We start from the raw sequence: 17,231 nt of genomic DNA, 5'->3' as shown, positions 1-17,231 counted from the left end.
AATACCACAAATCACAATGTTTTCAAGCCTCCATAACGCTTAATAAATCTTTGGCTAACGTTTGCTTTAACAACGCCCTCGCTGAGTGGAACGTTAGGCAGGACGGACGAGTTGCCTCACATTTCCAAAACACTGTTGGGGAGCTAACTGTCAAGCTAACTAGCAAGGGGGCTAATGCTAAAGCTACCTAGCAAATGTTTTGAAGTTACTATAATGTTTTGTGCTAAATGCACATTTGTTTTGCCACGTTAAGGTGGAGTGGGCCAAAAGTACCAATGTTAAAATTTTCAATTGTATATTAATAGCTTAGACGAATTAACAAGCCTGTAATAATTTATTAACACTCGGTGTTTTTAACGTATTTCGACCGTTATAACTGGCTAACAAAAGTTCAGCTAACCAGTTCATCTGTTAGACGGGATTCTACTAGGTTTCCTTTATGTTCTTTTTATGGTGATGAAGCTTTGCACATAATAAATGTCCGGATAGGCCTGTAGTTGATTAGGTATAAGGAATGCTTGCCACCCAATAGCGGCATAACTATCTATAAATACAGTGGCATGGATGCCGTTCGTCTCATAAGCAACAGACATCCTTTTTATCCTTTTGCAGCCCTATGTGTCATGAGCTGCCTGACCAAACGAGCAGTTCTGCAGCTGCCTGGCGATTTGAAATTCCCAGAATTTTTAAGTTCTTATGCTGTGGGTTGTGTTGTGATTACGTCTCTATAGATCGGAGTCGACTACCCCGTCATAGACAGCAATAAACAATCACAAACAGAGCGGCTCGCAGTAATGACGAAGCAGCGGATATGACAAGAAATTAAATACTTTTGATTTTTTAATGTTATTGTTTTCCTGTTGCGTTATCAGTTATCTTCTGCGACACTTTGCGTTAGTATTCTTCAGCAGTGAGCAGGCATTGCTGCCACCTGACCAGAAACCTCTCGGGAGCTGTGGGCACATTAATCAGCTTTGACCTAGATCTGCTCCACTCATTGGGATAGAAGTGGGCTTGGAGGGGAGGGTTTCCTCTACAGTCAATGTTCCGTATGTGTGTATATGTGCCTGTGTCTCTATAGTGCCTGCATGAGCATGTATGTACGAACGGAATCATTGCATGTGGGAAAATTCCTGATCTTTCAGATCCCTGTGTGAATGTTGAATATTGTTCTGTTTGGCTGTGATGGTTCAAACGATTTAAAGCCAGCTTGAATGAGAATGAATCGTCTTTGAAGTGACAGCACTGCTTTCAGATTATACAGCTCCCTGCCCTTTTTCATTGTAGTCCTGTTTCTGAAAATGTGATTTCACTATTTATTTAGTCGCTGGACAGGCCAAACAAATGCTGCACAGTGACTAATGCCTGAGATTATTTTGGATAGTTGTATCTGTTTCGTTTTAAGACTGGATTGCAGGAAACAGCATGTCAGTGGATTCATACAACACGCCATACTATGTACATTCATTTCCCACGTCTGTCATTACACTGTTCTCTGAAGTGGATGATGTACAAGGCACTGTGTCCGAGATGAATATGGGTGAGGATCACAATGAATTATTAATGAGTTTTACAGTGAAGGTACACTGTTACTCGACCCACAGCTTTCTTGTTGATGAATGGGATACTTTGTTAGATCTGATATGTATGGAGAAGAACTTATTAGGCATATTAATTCATGACACAATTATTTATTCAGCCTGAAAAGCCTTATTGTAATTATTGTTATATGCGGTGGCTTTGAGGTATAGTGCTCACAGGCTATTCTGCCTTATGTGCTTTCTGACCGTTTATTGTAAGTTAGTGTGAAAAGTCCTGTATGAAGCCCAACCCAAGGCTTGTTTTGGGGATTCTGCCTTGGCATTCTTTCAGGGGCTGGGCCATGTTGCGTGCAGCTGTTTGCTCTTCGACTGGCCTTTAGCAAATGTGGGTGTCCAGCTAAGTGGCACGGTTTCAGATGAGGCAACGGGGCTGTTACCAGCTGAGTGTTTTTTATTGTGGTACTCCAAAACATCACGCACAGCTGTTGTTTTCTAATAATTACAACATGGTAAATAATCCTAAGCCCTTCAGCTCCATTGAAAGCCACGCTCAGGAAAGGAGGTTTTTGTCAGAATGGAAAACATGTTGTTAGCTTTTATATGCTATTATATTAGCACAGATTTATGGTTTCTAACTGTGTAGCTGGATGAAACAAAATTCATATTTTAGAATCTTGCGCTTGTTAAATTCTGGGTATATCCAAATGCAAATAGAGTTTTATTGCAGTGCACCATACAGTATTCTGGCTCCTACCTGTCGGACGTAGTGTTGTGACATCTCCATCCTTAACAGGCCTGTTGGAACAGTTAGAGAAGCATTGTTTTGATTCCAGCATTGCCATGTCTGCCAGTCTGCCACCCTCCAGTGAAATACAGCGTGCTGTTCGTATTGCAGGTTATTTCTTATAAGCTGATAATTTTTCCCCTTGTTTTTCTTGTTTTTATAATTATTGCAAAAATCAGTGGAGGGTGGAAGTGCAGAAGTCTCACCTGTTTTCCCCTCTTAAAAGAATAGATAACTGCTTTGGTGATGTTGCAGATTTACCAAAGACAGCTGAGGGACATAATACCCACATTATTCATCTTCATGTAACCTGCCTACTGGACACATTTAAGTGTCTCATTGATATTTTGGGAAATTGTGCTGAATATAAAGTTATGCATGTAAAACTAAGCTTTTAAAAAACTGGGGTATTTTTGTACTAGAGTACATTTAAAAATAATTTAGTCAGTGCTCTGCATGGTGGATGACGTGCTTTCTTAGCTGTTTTGACCCTAACAGTTTTGGTAGAGTGGTTTTATTTTTACCAATATCCTTTCCCCTTTATTTAAGCATACGAGAATAATAAAGAGACAGGTGTAGCTGCGGTTACACAGCAGAACTAAAGAAGTTTAGTGGCCTGTTCAAAAATCCAGCTGAGCTGTCTACAGGCAAGAATTTGTTGATGTAATGATGTGGTATTTGCAGGAATGGCACTAATGCGACGGTCAAAATATGGTCCTGTGTTTATCTTGTTTTGATAAAGAATTTTCAGCAGGATGAGAGCATTGGCTTCTTGCCAAGTTCAAAACAGAGGACTTTTTCATAAACATCTGCACTGATAAAACCCTAAAAGAGCTGAAAATATACTACCTGAGACTAAACCAAGCCCAGACATTATTTGAAAAGTGGCACCTAGCTCAAACATCTGTTGCAACATCATCTCTACACATGAACAAGCAGCGTGCTAATGTGTCCATAAAAGCTCTCCAACCTCCATTGTGTCCAAAGCTTTAGGTGCATTATGAAGCTATAACTAACTTAATTTCAAGCTGACAATTTGTTGGCTTTCAGAGTAAACATCATCCTCTTTGGGTTGCTAAATGGAAAATGTTTTGTAGATCTGAAAATGTTGGCGTGCCCTTGATTTTCTTTTTTAAATCCTCTCCGTATAAAGATCTCTCTATTACATTTCTCTGGACTCCGAGAAGTGAATACATCTCAGTTGGCTCGCAAGCTACGAAAAAACGTCTTCCTCTTCCCGTCTGATGTTTATCTCTGCCGAGTAGTGTGTCCTTCTTTCTGTCTGTGTGATTCATGCGAGTCCCAAGATGGCTTTACTCCCTCATGAGTGGCAGAGCCTTATCTTGATAGTAATTGAGTGTACTTTGCAGACTCTGGTCAGATGTTTGTATCTTCTGCCTCAATCTGTAGCGTATCAAACAGATTTGTTTTGTGTATGGCAGATCTAGATGGTAAACGAAAACAAACCCGGGCTCAAGTAGAGCAACGTTATTGTGTCATATTTGTTCTGGGTCAGCAGAGATGAAGCCATCAGCAAGACATTTTTTACTTATCCCTTATGCCTTTATGCTGTGATGCATAAGGGATATGTAAAAATATCCCTCATGCATCCCAGCATAACTGTTAGCGTGCAGTTTCTATTATCATCCATGGCCTTAATCTCTTAGATTTATTTTCCAGTTTTCTGTAAATTCAGTGATTAACCCTTTGCTGAAACCATTAAATCTGGGTACAAGTAAAGAACGCCTGACTGTCAGATAATATGATCTAAATTCACCCTTTCACCTCCTCAATAAGTGTTTCATCTCAAGGCATGGGTATTGTTTCTCTTAGCAGGGGAGCTGCTGTAATCTGATTTCATAACAGGAAAAGAGGAGCTAGTAATCTCATGCTGCACACACACTGTCTGCTTAATCCTCTGCTTCCTTTTGGAATCATATACATCAGCCACCTCCAGTGCCCTTCAGGATTGTGACACAGTCGCCACATCTGTTTGCACCATGTTTACAATCTTTGTTTGACACCTGATGCTAAATGTTCATATTTCATATGGTATTTTGAATGATGTAAATGAAGCAAGCTTTTAGGCTGAGGAATCATCTCCAAAGAGCATGTTGTTAATGCACTGTTACAGAAGCAACATTTGACTTCATGGCACGATACTTGGCGAGAGTATGCCCATGCAAAATATAAACAACTCGGAACAAAGGCGCATTTAGAGGGATGACAGCTCTATTTTTAAAGCAGATACTGAAAGTGACAATATTGCAAATGTAACTGGATCATGACGTTTTTATTTTTCTTGTTAGAGAAATAAGAATCCATAATGTGGCTTTCTTTTAAGACATGTTTCATATTTTAGTCACATTAATAGTTAAACTAGTTCCCTTTTGTTTTATCATGTCTTCAAATAAGATTTCAACTTGGCTCCATGCTGTCCATGCTGTTCACACACTTTGCTGACAGAAGACCAATCAGCACCTTCACGCCCCTCTTTTTCGTGCTTACTCCCACTGCTTGATATGTGTCAAAATTCTCTTGGTTTCCTTCCCTGCTTTCCTGGAGGAGGAGGAATTTCCTTGGGAAACATTACACATTCCTGGCAACTAGAGAGCTGCTGGTGCAACTGAAATCAGCCTCCTTCAGTCTGGTTTCAGTACCCTTCTCCCTTCTGTTGTTGACTAACAACCTGCTCTCTGGAACGGAGCCAGGATTTGAGCTGTGGATTGTCCACTCTATTGAAAAGTTTTGCTGAATTGGCCTTGAGCTTTATGGTGATCAGGCATGCACTGAATGCTCATGTTGAATGTCTCACAAAGGGAAGAAAGGTTTGTTTCCCCCTGCGTGGACCTCAGTATGGGAGCGAGGCCAGATTCTTCTGTGGGCGGATACTGGGGTCTCTGCTAGTGAAGAGATCCAGCTTCCTGAGCCAGCAAGCGAGGCGAGGAAAGTGTCCTCTGATACAGGGAGGATCCTTTCAAAATAAGCACACTGGGGACAGCGTCTCTCAACTCATATTTTCTCTCTTGTTCTTGCGCTGTTTATTTCCCACCTCTCCCAGTGAGGCATTTCCTGAGCTGTATATGCCAGCAGCAACGCAGACACCATTATTTCAGACACAAAACATTTATGATGTTGATGAATGAGAAAACATGACAGACCGTTTTAAAACATGAAGATTTGTCATCTTGGCAGTCTGAAATCCTGTACTACATTTCTAGCAGAGTCTTTTCTTGTAAACAAACACAGACTGGCTGTGCAGTTATATTTATCCTTAGTCAAATCACTTTACCTTAACTGTCAGCCATACTCAAAGAACATTTCTTTCATCTTACTGAGTCTCATAAATAGAAGATTTTTTCAGTGTTTTGGCTAACAGCCCCAGAAAAGAATCAGCATCTTCTGTCTGGATGAGGACATAACAGTCCCTGGAGTGACAAATCTCTGATAACATGGAGTTGGATGCCCTGCTTGCTTGCTTGTCTAATCACAGATTAAGGAGTCTGAACTGTCTGGATTCCAGTTTCTGTCCATGCGCCTTTGATCAGTTGACCCACACTGCAGTTGTGCCACCTTCTCTTTTTCTGTGCATTAAATTCAAGCAGCTTTATTTTAACAAAGAATTAAGTTAGATCTGCACTGGGGTAAAATTAAATTAAATATGAATACTTACTTGGTTAAGGACAAGAAATTGGATGTTACTGTTTTAAATCTAGGTGCCGCAAAACATTGCACATGAGAATTTTGTATTACATATTCTAAGATTAATGTTAAAAAGATGGATCGTTAACATAGATCCAACATCTCCCATCTTCATCTCACAAACTGCATTAATTAACGATTCACGGTATAAAAATGGGCATTTATCATACTGCGTTCACATGCTTATCTGTGCTAATGGAAAAATGACTGTGTGCTTGTTACTTGGCAGCAAACAGCATCAGCCTAATTGGCCTCCCCTCTCTATTTTTACTCACCTTGCTATCACTGGTGTTAAAATTACTGCTGAACTGAGACAAAGGCAAAACATGATCTGTGTGTAGAATCTCTGAAGAAGCTGGAGCACGGAAACAGTTAGTCCATTAGTCATTTGGATGTATAAAATGGGGGGTGGGGTTGTGTCAGGTTTTTAATCACTTTAGGGGGAAAAGTGAACTATTTGCTGATGCTGACCGTTGTATAGTTGTTTGCACAATTCCCAGTTCAGTGTCCTGATCATTTTTCTTTCTTGAAAGTCTTGTCTACTTTGCAGAAAATGGTACGAGTCAGTGCAGGTTTGGAAGGGTGTTTTTGTCAGCTGAAGTCCTTCTAGCATCATTAGCAATGACAACAGGCAAACCTTGCTTCGTCAGGCAATATTTTCTACACTTGATTTATCATACTGCCATATCTGGTTCAGTTACCATAGAGCTCAAAACAGACGCGAAGCATCTGTAGAACCTGAATAAACCCGATTTCTTCTTGTTTCTTTTCTTAGGAAGCTGAGGGTGTTTCTAAATTCCCAGATCATTAATGAGAGCAGACAGATTCGGTGTGGTGGATGCAAGAATTAAAGGGCAGACCTAATCCTGTCTGATGCTCAGCAGAGGCACCATATGTCAGTATTAAATATGTATAGTAAAGCTGCACTGATCCTTTAGATGAAATGTCAGCAATGCTTAAATGTAACTGAAAGATATCATCAAGTTCACTCAGTTTCAATGCCGTGTCATTACATTGGAGATAGCAGCAGCCATATACATCTTTGCTGGCTAGGCTTTACAGCTTTGAAAATTGATTCTGCTTATTCATATTCATATTAAAGGTGGTAGATTGTCAGACTGCATTAAACATGACTAAGGACTTCAGATTTACTGTACAATATCATGAAAACTTAGCTGGGGTCTATTCTGACGTGGAGCGATGGATGTGTCAAAGCTCTCAGGGTCAACGCAGCGGTCTGGCTGGCTTTCCCTTGCCAGCCCTTTCATTGCACTTTCATCTTTTCACAATGCAGCCCATTCATCATGGCTTTTAAAGATGAATCATTGTTGTTTTTTTTTAAAAGGCTTATATAAGCTCAGTATGCTATAAATCCTAGTCTCCTACAGGCTGTGTACATTTTAATATATTCATGCTGTTTAATGCCATTCCAAACATTTCTTAGTATGTATGACTATACAATACTTCTTTGTGGATGTGCACATGCACTGCTTTAGTCACCAGGAATCCATTGTCATCCTTATACTACTTTCTATTTGCCTTTGAGGGCACATGCTCACTTGGTGTCCTTGTTAGTATAGTAGCAGTCATGACAAGTTGGAGGGGTACAAAAACATCCTTATGGAGCCTTGTGTACATTCACTGATCCACTCTAGCATCAGAAAGTGATACTTATATAATGAATAAAATGATATCCAGTAATATTGTGTTTTACAATTATCAAACTATCTCTGGCAACAAATAACGGTCCCAGATTTAGAGGAAACTGACCTAATGTTAGCCCTGTGTATGCCCTGCCTTCTTTTTTTTAAATTTAAATCCTCCATTGAGTTTTTTCAATATTTTGTTTCTTCTTTAAAAATCAAAAACTTGAATTTTCCTGGTCACTAGGCTGGACAGAAAGAGTGGAAGAAGGCTTCGCTACTAAGCTTTTGATCAAACCAATAGAACAATTGTAAAAACAATATTTCTAGCAGGAATACCATTCACCTTTAATAGGATTTTAAAATTCAGCCACAACATTGTCAGTGGCAGTTACCATTCACCTGTATCTATTGGAGTAGTGAATGAAGAGTCACGTGGAAGCTATTGAATACAGCAGACAGGAACTTAAAAACACTTTTACTTTTATTAAAATAATCTATCATCTGCATGCTAGCAAGATACTATCTTCCTTGTTATATTATTTTGTGATGTGCTGTATGTGATGATGATCTGGTATCTTTGGATCTGATATTGCCTGTAGTCATGCCATGTTTGGTCTTGTCATGTCTTGCATTTCCTCTACAAACATCGGGTTGCTGACCTCACCAGTATGTGTTCAGGGCAGAGACAAAAGAGCTGTTTACCACTGCAGAAACACAACAAAGGATGACAACTATTTACTGAGCTCCTGAAAATTACTGTCAGATCACTGAGGTGTGACTGCAACATGGAGTTGTATTTTTAATTAGTATTAAAGAGGCTGGAGAGTTGAATAAGAAAGTAGCCTGAAAGATCCCAGTGGGAGTGTCTGCAACTGAAAGCTTTTGTTTCAAGGATTCTTACTTGCTGACTCACAAATCATGTTACTGGGTTGTGTTAACCCAGTTTAGGACCAGTTTGGTAATTTGGTAGATTTCCAGTACAACTGGGAAAAGGGCTTTCTCAGTTGGTTTACTGGGTGGTAAAATATAGGGCCAGGTTAGATGTAAGCATGCATTTCCTGTTGTCACTTAACAGCAAGCTTTGCATTTTTGACTTGCCTCTAGCAATGGTTTTCCCTTTGACCCATATTTATATCAGCCAGGAATATACAACTTGCTACCCATCATTTTCAGAGGAGTTTACCAGAACGTCCTCACAACAAGCACATACTGCTTAAACCTCTGATTCACACTTCTCAGACAAAAATCTTTTTTCATCTGAGTATTTGAGGTAAAGAACTGAAGGCCTAACTCACCAAACTAAAATAAAATCTAGCACTGAGCTGCAGTGTACCACTCACTTGTAAAATTACCTAAAATGAATCCCGCAGTCATATTGTACCACTGCTCAGGGTAGCCTCATGACCAAGAACTTCATAAAGACCTAATTACAGAGTGTTATGACCAATCCCTCCCCTACCTTTGTTTTTTTTAATCACATCTGCCAGGGTGCTTTCATACCTGACTGATGAAACCAATGGAAAGTCATGCATCAACTGGCTTTAGAAAGTAAAAGTTCAATTCAGCAGTGACTTAAACTATGTATTGAATATGAATGCTTCCTAAATGGCAATATTTCTATTTTACACAGTATTAATTATAACCTGTACACTGTTTGTGGTTTGAATCTGTGTAAGATTTTTTTAAAGACGTATTTCCTGTCTCTTGGGGTTTTCCCAGTGGCCGTGTTCCTCCAAAATTCCAAGGAAGTTGTGTACTTAGCCATAGTTTGTCAAAATATGATTTGTTGAAATAAACGGAGCGTGCAGCGGGAGAAGAGAGAAACCAAAGACAAGTCTTTGATGTTTCACTTGGAGCTTGATAAACATAGTCAGCTTATGTTACTGATAAGTTTAGGTTTGCTATTTTTATTTATAGAATTAAATGCAGAAAAGTTGATTTGTGTCCTTTAGCGAATTTCTTGCAAATTCCTTAAATCGTGCATATAGACTCAGTGCCTGTGAATCAACAGTTGCAATGCTATCAGCACTTCCTATAGTGGAGTATGCATCACAACTGAGCAGACCTTGCTTCAGAGCTGAACGTTGGCTTCATGTTATGTTAACAGTTTCCAAAAGACATTAATGAACAGTTCATAGAAAGATTAAGTTGTTTTAGTTTTCAGACTTATGGCTAGGGCTGTGCGATATGACCAAAATCTCATATCCCGCTATAAGAATTCTGTCGTCCAGATAACGATATAAATCACAAAAATGTAACATATTCTGTGAATCTCGGGCAGCTCGTCTTGCGGGAAGTGTTTCCAGCTGCGCGTCATGTAGCTGGAGTCGAGTGTTTTAACCGATGCATGAAACGATACATTTTTAGACATAAGTTGTAAAGGCCGCCGTTTTCTTTGTGAGTATTTATTACACGGCGTGCTGCGGGGAAAAGCCTGTTCTAACGTTTGAGTCTAAGGTTTATTTTTTAGCACCTGGCGGCTCTTTTTTAATTCTCATCTGTAAATAATCTGCTCTTTCACGTGATTCGGTTTATTTTGAAAAGTCTCAACAGGATCTTGAGATTTATTGTGAAAGGTTTACGTGGAACATAAACAAGCGGACACGCGATGCTGCTACCGTCGTTGTTGCTAACCATAACGCATAAAAACAGGCGCTTGTCCGTCTGTAGTGTGGTTATATAAAATATAAGAGAAAGAGAGAACTTTAAAAAATTAATATAGCCACCACAGTGACCATCAAAACAATGAAAAAATATTGCCGTAAGCAGTTTATTTTGCAACACCACGAAACAAACGATAGCGTAAAATGAAACATAGACATTTTTATATCGTCATCCGATATATATCGTTATATCGAACAGCCCTACTTATGGCTGTTATATGTTTTACTACCATAAAAACTGGGCAGTAGATTTAATCACAACAGGAGTTGACTTGTTCTCTGCAAGTTCAAGTATTTGATATTGAAAAGATTTAAGCATTTGATTGCATTGTAAGCATTCTATCAGACTTAGTGAAGTAACCTCAGAGGGGTATACTCTGAAGGTCAAGAGAGCCAGAATTACTTTGTGTTAGCTGGCTTGATGAAGCCTAAATTCTCAGTTGGAGATAACAATTATCAATGTTTCTGTTTAGCCAGGCTTTCTGCTTAGGGCCTTTGCACACTTACAAAAAAGGAGTTTCACAGATTATATGAGTCTTCTTACATGAAAAACGATCCTTGTGAGTGCACCAAGCTCCAATCAGGGATGTTCAGTTGAGCAGATGATGGTGATGATGATAAATGTGTGATTAAAGTTCTATCAAGATCTTTAACATAATATAACGCAACACTGTTATAAATAAGATGAGATTAATTCTGCACAAGACTGTTTATGTTGGGATTTATGACACCGAGTGGTAAAATAAACATTTAAATTCAAGTTAATTATATTATGGCTGAGTGGTCTCTTGGTGCTGTTCTTTATTTCTACGGTGACCGCTGCACATTAGAAGTCTGAAGCGTTAAACTGGATACATTTAAATATTATATATTACTGTCGCAGCGCCTAATAAAAGATGTGGGAAGCACTTCAGTTGGTTGGCAGATCAAATTAAAATGAGTGTTAATGAGGCAGTATTCATGGTGTGTGTTCTACGTTCTAGTAGTAGTTCCAGGGGTGTAAAAGATACTTAGCAGCCGATTAGAGTCAAGTGTAATATGATCAATATATTGTCTGCATCACCATTTGTATACATGCATATTCCTGTGACAGTGCAATTAAAACAGTTTGCACCTCTCGCAGTGGTTTTAGAAAGGGACGGCTTAACAGCCATCCATCCATCCAGCAGAAAAAAAATCTATAATTCACTTATAACATGTTGTGGATTAAAAAAAAAAAAAGATTAAAAATGTGGCGCTTCACGATATATGTTCTGCATAACTTAGCCAGGTAAAGAGAGCTGCTTTTGTGACACAGAAAACTCTGACTTTAATCTTGACATAGCTCACTAAGTCATTAATCTCGCTTTGTAGTACACCCCTCTGTTAAGGGATAAGCTGCCATCTCTGTAATGTCTGACTCAGTTCTGGCCTTTTGACATTCAGCAATGTGCTGGTATAAAAATGGACAGACAGCACGGTCCCCCAAAGCCTACGACTGCAGCTTTAAAACCTCTTTGGCACCATACACGCCGCCCTACAAAAAGACAGTCTTATCAAAGATATGTTTGCTTCCAATTTTATATTGTTATGGCCATGTGTGTTTTTCCTCACACAAATACTACAGAAATCAGGTTTTACCAGATTAATTGCTTCTCTTGTTCCCTTTGTCTGGTCAAAGCCTTTTCCTGCTCTGTCACTGTGACCATCAGAAGATTTCATTCAGGGAATTAAAGCCCAACCAGCATATGGCCATCTGGCACAAACAACTAGATATTTGGGGGCTAAAATAGCTTTTGCATGCAAGCCTAAGTGCAGGCTAAGCTCTCATGGCACATTCTACTTTTTGAACTTGTTTAAACTGATATATTTGGTCTCATGTATTAGTCCTCATCAATCATAATTTATATTTGTATTTAAAAAATACTCTTCAACTTTCAAATGTCGTATCACACTTAAGTTTGCCACTGCTTTGCAGCCTCTATTGCTTTGTCATGTTTGTCTAAACTTTAACAAATGTGAAACAGAACTTTTAAGTGGGTGTGTTGGAGTTTAGATCAGCGAATGCAGGGCTTTGTTTTGAGCCTTTTCACTTTTGTTGCAGTTTGAAAGATGATGAATAAAATATTAAAAAGACAGAGAACATAATTGGTTTGTGGCTCAGACAAACTCAGGCGTTCCATAAGCGAGCCCTCTGATGAATAGACTTTTCCTTGTTTTTTGCTGTAAGTGAATGAAATATTAAGTAGAAGTAGCTTTTATACTAGCGTAACTTTTATTTGGGTTAAGTTATGCAACCAGATGTGAAAAAATAATAGTGTTGTTGAGGAAGGCAGTGCTGTAGCTTTTCTCTTCAGGGACATGGACTGCAGAGAATTTTTCTTTTTGTCAGTCCCCTATGTATAAGCTGGTACCATATGCAGCCTTCTTAAGAATTTCATGCACCGCATTATGCTCAGCGGTGCTTTATTAGAATGAATGCAACTGCATTTACATCTCAGCAGAGAATACGTAAAATAATACGTTAAAACCACTAAAAGCATTTTTTTCCCCCTTATCTGGAAGCCCCCCAGCACATATCCAGCATAGACTGTCTTTTTCATTGAGCGCTCTGTTACATCACTCATCCTCCATCTACCACTTCCCTCTGCTTTGTGCCACTGACAATTGCTGTGCAGTGATCCGAGGGCATGGAACTGGCAAAACATCAACTAGAATGCTGACCAAGGGATTACAGGATGAATTACAAAAGTGTGTTTTTGTTTAGGCAGCATATAGTTAAATTCAGAGGGTTTGTTTGCCTCCCTTTCAGCACCGTGCACATTTGCACATTCATTTGTGTAAAGAAGCATGTCCATATTTGCACAATAAAGCTTTTGATGGTCCTGTATATGTTTAGATCTTCTTCTTTTTTTGGTCACTGGAAAAAAACCTGTCCAAATTAGAAACTGTTGAAGAACTACGGGTGTTTGTCATTTCAACTGAGACGAATGTGCATTGGAAAAATGTCAAGAAGCTGAGAACCCAGCTAGAGTCATCCTGCGTAAGCACCGTTATCAAAATAGGGCTTTTATTTTTCTTGGAATTTTGATTACTTTAGCTGCTGGCTCTTTGTAGGCTCTGAAATTTAGAAGTGTTCTTATCACCTGTGACATGCAAATACAGATATCCAGGAATAGTTTGGTGATAGTAACTGCATGTACTCCTAAGGAGCAGTACATGTTGGGCAACCAGTTTTCAAAGATGTTGATGTAGACAGAATGAACGCCCGTTCACGCCAGAAATACACTTAACTGATGTTGTGACGATGTATTTTTCTGTAGTAAGCTGATTGTTGTCACACTAACAATGGAACTGCATACAGTGGAAATAATAAATACTTTCAGCCCCAAGATTTCCATTAGACATGCACTAATTCCAGTTTTTGTATTTTTATTTTGAGTGATTCAGTTTTTCTTTCTAAGACGGCATACTCAATCATTCCTGTAGCTTATCTGTAATTGACTGATGACTTAAGTTTAGTAACATTTATCCTTTGATGACTTGCACTCTAAATTGGCGAGTTGAACAGATTGTGTTTGAGTTTAAGCTAATGAATGTTGAACAACAGCTACCTTGACTGAGATTCTTGCAAAAAGAGAGGAGACTTTGGAATGAATTAAGTCTACGCAGATTTCTAAGAATGATCAAAACGAGGAATCAGATTACTGACCAATCATAAGGTGCATGTCCATTTCCAGTCTTATGATGGGAAGCTAAGGCCCCTGGGGTTCCAGTTTTAGTTTCTTTTTTAAAATAGCTTTTGAAGTCAGTGAAATATAGAGTGTATGTGACATAAGCAGTCTCCACACAGTCATATAATTTTACTAAAGTGTCAAACTCAAAGAGCTGACTCCAGAGGAACCTGTGTCAGGCCTCCTCGTGAAAGAAAGCCAGCCTGGCTGCAGAGAGTAGATAACAAAAAGAATTATTAGCGGTGCAGAATATGTGTCTGACTGACTGCTACTTTGCTGTCCACCTTTTAATCCACCTCTCAAAATTGATTTTCCTCTGGTGTTCATACATCTCTTTGATAAGGGGTGAACCGAAATATCCAGTCTTTAGAGGTAGAGATGGATTGGCTTGACTATGACTCTGCAAATTCTGTTGTTGTTTCCTTATTCTGGGACAGGGTGAAAGGATTATTCTTGTACAAAACTGAACTTTTAAAACTTCAAATGCTTCTTTTACTTCTGTACCTTTATTTGTTATTAGCAGAGAGAAAAGATAAGATGATATGTAAACCCTTCCACAACCCACAATCACAGGGCTCTTATCTGGAACCAAATATTTGGCCACAACTGTTTGAGTGGACTGCCTGATAAGTTGTTTTGTTTGTCCAACACAGATAAAAGTGAAAGGATTCAAGTGTAGCTACAGACAGACCGTCTTTTACAACAGCAACGTCACAGTTTATTTTGCATCCGAGGAAAATTAGAAAAGATTGGTTAAACCTAAAACCAAATACAGCAAAAAGAAACATTTGATCTATAAGGTACATTTTTTTTCTGCCAGTTCACAGCTTCCCTCTGTCTCATAAGAATTGTTGATTATATTGATTTTTCTCATTGCAGTAATACAGTTTTAGTTCCAGAAAAAAATTGATGACTGGCAATAAACTACCAGAGAAATGAGGTTGTGTTTATAGTTGGCAAGGTTTGTTGTGTTTGCTATTTCAGCTACAGAGATTTCCATGCAAATCCTTTATCTTTCCTCTGCTTGTCTGAACAGTTCCTTGCTTGTCTGGATAGTTTTACTTGCTTAACACAAATGGAAACATTTGCCACCTCCATAGTTTTGATTTCCTTGATGATATCTGAACGCCTGCTTGATCTAAAAGGAGGAAATGGCCATGCAATCTAATGACCTTGCTTTACTTTAGAGGCAGAAAAGGTTAACAGTTAGTAATGGTGCAGTGAGGGACTTGGGAGCGCTAATGGACTTAGATGGAGAAGCATTACTCATGCAGCTGAGTGATGACATACCAGCCGGGCTGAAGCAGCCAAAATTATACCAAAGCCACCACGCTCCAGCAGTTGTGACATCATTTTTGATGTGCCATTTGAAAGGAAGTCATTGGTGAACTTAAGCGTCCTGCTAGGATTTGTACAGTCTTTACGCATAGCACTATTTGAACTTAGCATTCTTAGTCCACTCTTCTCTGTTGAAGGTAAAGATTTGCTGTAGGTGATGCAAGGACAGTTGATCAGAGTGTGATGTATGGAGTTTGAATGCCAGGTCAAAACCTTGAGTTTCTTCTTGTGTTTCTTTAGCTGTTTCAGAGCAGTTTGTGTGATGTGACAGGGCTCATTAGTCTACCAGTGAAGGTCACTGCTATGGTAGATACACAACAAATGTATAAATTCCTTCCTAAAATTCAACTTTTATCAAATAACTGTTTGAGCAGGTGTCGATTCAACCTTCCAGTCATTTTGCAGGCTGTAATCCCCTCTCAAACTCAGCCTGTAAAGACCTTATAACCAGGATTCTAACATAAATAAACTCAATGTATCACAATGATAACTCAATCAGAAAAGCTTAGCAGGCGGTTTATTGGCTGAACCAGCACAAGCATTGAAATTGAAAGGAATTTCATGGGCTCTTATCAACTGGGAAACAGAAAATATGTCACTTATCTTTCCTTTCCACTGCCTGTTCACAGAACTATTGAATTGGAGACTGTTTTATAAATTCTGCACTCACCCTGCCTTTCCTTATGGATTGATAACACTGTTTTGCTTTGGTCCCATTTGGCACAGACAGGCGTGCTATGATTCCACCCCAGGGTCTCTCTGGGAATGTGGGAATGTTGGGAAAGAGAAAAAAGGAGGATTAATGCAACTTGTGAAGGGCTCCTGCAAGCCCCTATTTTTATCTTGAGTGTGTGCCAGTGTCTACTAAGTGGAAGGGAGACCACACAAAAATAGCAGCCCCCCCCCCCCCCCCCTTCACAATCCTTTCTGAAACTAGTTAAAATGTCCTTGAATCATTGTATACTACTTATTTTACCACACTGATTAGTGCTTTTGTGCTACACCTGGTTTGTCACTGAAATCACAGTTTGAGTAACAAAGTAAACTGGCTCTATGTAGGAGCACAGGGCCAGCCTGGCACCAGGCCACAACAGATGGCCATGAGTTTCACTTACAACACAACACACTGGCAGGCAGGAATGGTGATAACACTTCTAATAATAATAATAATAAAAAAAATCCCCAGTACCCTAGGTGACCCCCTTCAGCGCCTGAAGCTGTTTTGATTACATGTGAATCAGAGTCTGCAGAATGAGTGTGTGCGAGGAGAGATAGCTGTGATGGGATAGAGATGTTGTTAAACCATCAGCCCTACTTTCGGTCTCTCTCTCTCTCCTTGTGTCCCGACAGAGAGCTATGGCCGACTGATGAGTCATCCTCACAGGAAGGCAAGCTGAATCCGTGCATTACCTAGAAGATTTAACATTTAATTACTCCAACCTCAAATAGATTTGCAACTGTTATTCCAAGGCAGATGAGGTACTTTATGCAGCCAAGTGGACTGTCATCACTAAGTGGGCCTAGAGAGAGTCATCACAGGAACACCGAGTTCCTGACCTGTTCAGATATATTTTTTAATTCATAATTGAATGTGTATAAATATTTTGGGACACTTGGAAAAACCTCCCTTGGAATTTAGTGGTCTTTATCTCATTTAAAGCCGTATAATAAAATATAGTGTTATTATACAATTTGTTTTTAAAATCTTATTTTAAACTGTTATTTTAATTGTTAAAGCTATCTTTGAGCCTTTAGCAGCAGTAAAAACACAAAAACAAAAAAAACAAACAGTGTTCGTCATCCTCCTGCATGGAATAATAAACAACCACTCCATTTTTGTCATC

At 39.1% G+C, this 17,231-nt stretch overlaps 1 protein-coding gene across 3 annotated transcripts in view; it reads left to right on the top strand.

The window, feature by feature from the left end:
• Nucleotides 1-17,231, top strand: part of LOC146505106 (phosphofurin acidic cluster sorting protein 2) — a 45,207-nt gene that overhangs the window by 367 nt on the left and 27,609 nt on the right. The gene's annotated exons all lie outside the window — the stretch shown is intronic.

This window comes from Neolamprologus multifasciatus, chromosome 13 (genome assembly GCF_963576455.1).
Source record: "Neolamprologus multifasciatus chromosome 13, fNeoMul1.2, whole genome shotgun sequence".
In the NCBI taxonomy this organism is placed as follows: Eukaryota; Metazoa; Chordata; class Actinopteri; order Cichliformes; family Cichlidae; genus Neolamprologus; species Neolamprologus multifasciatus.
The sequence above is the reverse complement of the archived record's forward strand: the minus strand, read 5'-3'. Positions and strand labels throughout refer to the sequence as shown.